Here is a 4,898-nt window from a genome sequence, read left to right on the forward strand (position 1 = left end):
GTAGTATACTCTGTTCTAGTTATTATCTCCTCCAGTGCCGAGGATCGATACCCGATCACTCAGTATGTGAGATGAGGGCTCGACCAACTGAGCCACGAGCACCTAGTAGAAGAGAAAGAAAAAAGGAAGGTGCCCTGGTGTTGATGTTGATCCAAGGAGCCGGAGCTACTTTCCCGTTGTTTGGACGAAACCCGACAACTTCCCAGCCCCAAGGCGCAGTAGGACCCCTACGGGTATCCGAGAAAGGTATCCACTGTATCCTGTGACCCCAACTCCTCGTACCTGAAAACAAAGGCAAAAGAGCTGTATCTCAACTTCCTCAAAAGATCCAGGAGTTATAGCTCAACCATCCAAACAGGACCAGGAGAAGGAGATCGGATTAATTGTTAATCTTCAACAAGTCATGTCCTACTGAAGTCTCCCAGCTCAGGCTGACATCACTGAAGTCTCCCAGCTCAGGCTGACATCACTGAAGTCTCCCAGCTCAGGCTGACATCACTGAAGTCTCCCAGCTCAGGCTGACATCACTGAAGTCTCCCAGCTCAGGTTGACATCACTGAAGTCTCCCAGCTTAGGCTGACATCACTGAAGTCTCCCAGCTTAGGCTGACATCACTAAAGTCTCCCAGCTCAGGTTGACACCAATGAAGTCTCCCAGCTCAGGCTGACATCACTGAAGTCTCCCAGCTTAGGCTGACATCACTGAAGTCTCCCAGCTCAGGCTGACATCACTGAAGTCTCCCAGCTCAGGCTGACATCACTACAGAGTCTCCCAGCAGACTGGCTTCCACTGAAGTCTCCCAACTCAGGCTAATACCACTGAAGTCTCCCAGCTCAGACTGGCATCACTGAGAATCTCCCAGCTCAGACTGACACCACTGAAGTCTCTCCCAACTCAGGCTCTTCCACTGGAAGTCTCCCAGCTCAGACTGACTCACTGAAATGCAGCTCAGACTATCAGTCTCCCAGTTCAGACTGACACCACTGAAGTCTTCCCATCAAGGCTGACACCCATAAGTCTCCCAGCTCAGGCTAACATCACTGAAGTCTCCAGCTTGACTGACATCACTGAAGTCTCCCAGCTCAGGCTAACATCTTTCAGAGTCTCAGCAGTAAACACCTGAAGTCTCAGCTCAGGCTAACATCACTGAAGTCTCAGCTCAGGCCAGCACCTGAAGTCTCCCAGCTCAGGATGACATCACTAGAAGTCTCAGCTCAGGCTGACATCTGAAGTCTCACAGCTCAAGGATGACATCACTGAAGTCTCCCAGCTCAGGCTGACATCACTGAAGTCTCCCAGCTCAGGCTGACATCACTGAAGTCTCCCAGCTCAGGCTGACATCACTGAAGTCTCCCAGCTCAGGCTGACATCACTGAAGTCTCCCAGCTCAGGCTGACATCACTGAAGTCTCCCAGCTCAGGCTGACATCACTGAAGTCTCCCAGCTCAGGCTAACATCACTGAAGTCTCCCAGCTCAGGCTAACATCACTGAAGTCTCCCAGCTCAGGCCGACACCTCTGAAGTCTCCCAGCTCAGGCCCAGCATCACATAAGTCTCCCAGCTCAGGCTGACATCACCAGAGTCTCCCAGCTCAGGCCCAGCATCACTGAAGTCACCAGCTCAGGCTGACATCACTGCGGGAGTCTCCCAGCTCAGGCTGGCACACTGAAGTCTCCCAGCTCAGGCTGACATCACTGATCCTCCCAGCTCAGGCTGGCATCACTGAAGTCTCTCCCAGCTCAAGGGTGACATCACTGAAGTCTCCCAGCTCAGGCTGACATCACTGAAGTCTCCCCGGCTCAGGCTGGCACATAGTCTCCAGCTCAGGCTGACATGCTGAAGTCTCCAGCAGGCTGTCCTATCACTGAAGTCTCCCAGCTCAGGCTGGCTTGTCACTGAAGTCTCAGCCTCAGGCTAACATCCACTGAAATCTCCCAGCTCAGGCTAACATCACTGGAGTCTCAGCTCAGGCCGACACCTCTGATCTCCCAGCTCAGGCTGGCGAGCATCACTGAAATCCAACAGAGCTGACATCACTGGAAATCTCCCAGCTCAGGCTGACATCACTGATGTCTCCCCAGCTCAGGCTGACATCCACTAGAGTCTCAGCTCAGGCTGGCCTGCTGAAGTCTCCCAGCTCAGGCTGACATCACTGAAAGTCTCCCAGCTCAGGCCTGACATCACAAGTCTCCCAGCTCAGGCTGACATCGCTGAAGTCTCCCAGCTCAGGCTGAGCATCACTGAAATCTCCAGAAAGCCAGGCTGACATCGCAAGTCTCCCCGCTCAGGCTGACACACCACTGAAGTCTGCAAGCTCAGGCTGACATCACTAAGTCTCCCAGCTCAGGCTGACACCACTGAAGTCTCCAGCTCAGGCTGACATCCTGAAATCTCCCAGCTCAGGCTGACATCTGAAGTCTCCCAGCTTAGGCTGGCATTACAAAGTCTCCAGCTCAGGCTGACATCACTGAGTCTCCCAGCTCGGGTGGCTTTGCTGAAGTCTCCCAGCTCAGGCTGACACCACTGAAGTCTCCCAGCTCCGGCCAGCACCACTGAAGTCTCCGCTCAGGCTGGCATCACTGAAGTCTCTGGCTCAGGTGACATCTAAGTCTCCCAGCTCAGGCTGAGCATCACTGAATCTCCCAGCTCAGGCCTGACACCTGAAGTCTCCAGCTCAGGCTGACATCACTGAAGTCTCCCAGCTCAGGCTGACATCGCAAGTCTCCCAGCTCAGGCTGGCATCACTGAAGTCTCCCAGCTCAGGCGGCGCCCAGCTGCTCTCAGGTCAGGCTGGCATCACTGAAGTCTCCCAGCTCAGGCTGGCACCACTTCAGAGTCTCCAGCTCAGAGGCTGTGCTCAACCTCTCCCGAGCTGTTTAACATCGCTGCTCTCCCAGCTCAGGCTGACATCACCAAGTCTCCCAGCTCAGGCCTTTATCACTGGGAATCCTCCCAGCTCAGGCTAACACCATTGAAGTCTCCCAGCTCAGGCTGACATCACTGAAGTCTCCCAGCTCAGGCTGACATCGCTGCTCTCCCAGCTCAGGCTAACATCACTGAAGTCTCCCAGCTCACGCTGACACCACTGAAGTCTCCCAGCTCAGGCTGTCAGGCTAACACCACTGAAGTCTCCCAGCTCAGGCTGACATCACTGAAGTCTCCCAGCTCAGGCTGACATCGCTGCTCTCCCAGCTCAGGCTGACATCGCTGCTCTCCCAGCTCAGGCTGACATCACTGAAGTCTCCCAGCTCAGGCTGACACCACTGAAGTCTCCCAGCTCAGGCTGACATCACTGAAGTCTCCCAGCTCAGGCTGACATCACTGAAGTCTCCCAGCTCAGGCTGACACCACTGAAGTCTCCCAGCTCAGGCTGACATCACTGAAGTCTCCCAGCTCAGGCTGGCTTGTCACTGAAGTCCCAGCTCAGGCTGACACCACTGGAAATCCAGCTCAGGCAGCACCCACTGAAATTCTCCAGCTCAGGCTGACATCACCAGAAGTCTCCCAGCTTAGGCTGACATCACTGAAGTCTCCCAGCTCAGGCTGACATCACTGATGTCTCCCAGCTCAGGCTGACATCACTGAAGTCTCCCAGCTCAGGCTGACATCACTGAAGTCTCCCAGCTCAGGCTGACATCACTGAAGTCTCCCAGCTCAGGCTGACATCACTGAAGTCTCCCAGCTCAGGCTGACATCACTGAAGTCTCCCAGCTCAGGCTGACATCACTGAAGTCTCCCAGCTCAGGCTGGCCTCACTGAAGTCTCCAGCTCGGCTGACATCACTGAAGTCTCCCAGCTCAGGCGGCCTCACTAAGTCAGCTCAGGCGGCATCACTGAAGTCTCCCAGCTCAGGCTGACATCACTGAAGTCTCCCAGCTCAGGCTGACATCACTGAAGTCTCCCAGCTCAGGTCGACACCACTGAAGTCTCCCAGCTCAGGCTGACATCACTGAAGTCTCCCAGCTCAGGCTGACATCACTGAAGTCTCCCAGCTCAGGCTGACATCACTGAAGTCTCCCAGCTCAGGCTGACATCACTGAAGTCTCCCAGCTCAGGCTGCCACACCAACAGTAAGCACCATCCTGTGTGACTGACCATGACTGGGAAGCATTGCTAGCTTCTCACTCCCACTGTGTAACTCTCGTAAAGACAAGTGTAGCAGCACACTGCTGATGTATCCAATTTTCCTAAATAAATAAATAAATAAAAATTCCCTCTCTCATTCCACATTTTCTTACTTTATCACTTCCATGAACCACGTCGCTCCCATTGACCCTAGACAAATAATGTCAAAAATCTCTTCATATACGTATACATATGCAAATTAGTGTTGAGTACAACGACGACAATTTTCTCTGTTCTGACAGGAACACTCTCGTTTGGTATTTATATTTTTACCTCTGGGCAATGTTTTTTTTAATATTTAAAATTCCGTTGTCTTTATATTGTTTTTTTTTTTTGCTATCAAAATAAGAAATGGAATTTTCGTTTTTATTTCTTCGTCACCTCGAAAAATTATTCTCGTTTCAGTTCGGTATAATTGATTAATGAATGCAGTTTGTTTACGCTGTTAGGTTGTTGTTGAGGTATATTGAGGTGTGTGTGTGTGTGTGTGTGTGTGTGTGTGTGTGTGTGTGTGTGTGTGTGTGTGTGTGTGTGTGTGTGTACTCACCTATTTGTACTCACCTATTTGGTTGCAGGGTGAGTCTAGCTCCTGGCCCCGCCTCTTCTCAGTTGCTACTAGACTCTCTCCCCGCTCCATGGGCTTTATCAAACCTACGTCTTAAAACTGTATGTATGGTTCCTGCCTCACTACGTCATTTCTAGGCTGTCCACTGCGCACAACTCATGACTGAAAATACGCCCTACTATCTGAAGCTCATTTGTGTCTTCAACTT

The sequence above is a fragment of the Cherax quadricarinatus genome, chromosome 10, assembly GCF_038502225.1.
Source record: "Cherax quadricarinatus isolate ZL_2023a chromosome 10, ASM3850222v1, whole genome shotgun sequence".
Taxonomy (NCBI): domain Eukaryota; kingdom Metazoa; phylum Arthropoda; class Malacostraca; order Decapoda; family Parastacidae; genus Cherax; species Cherax quadricarinatus.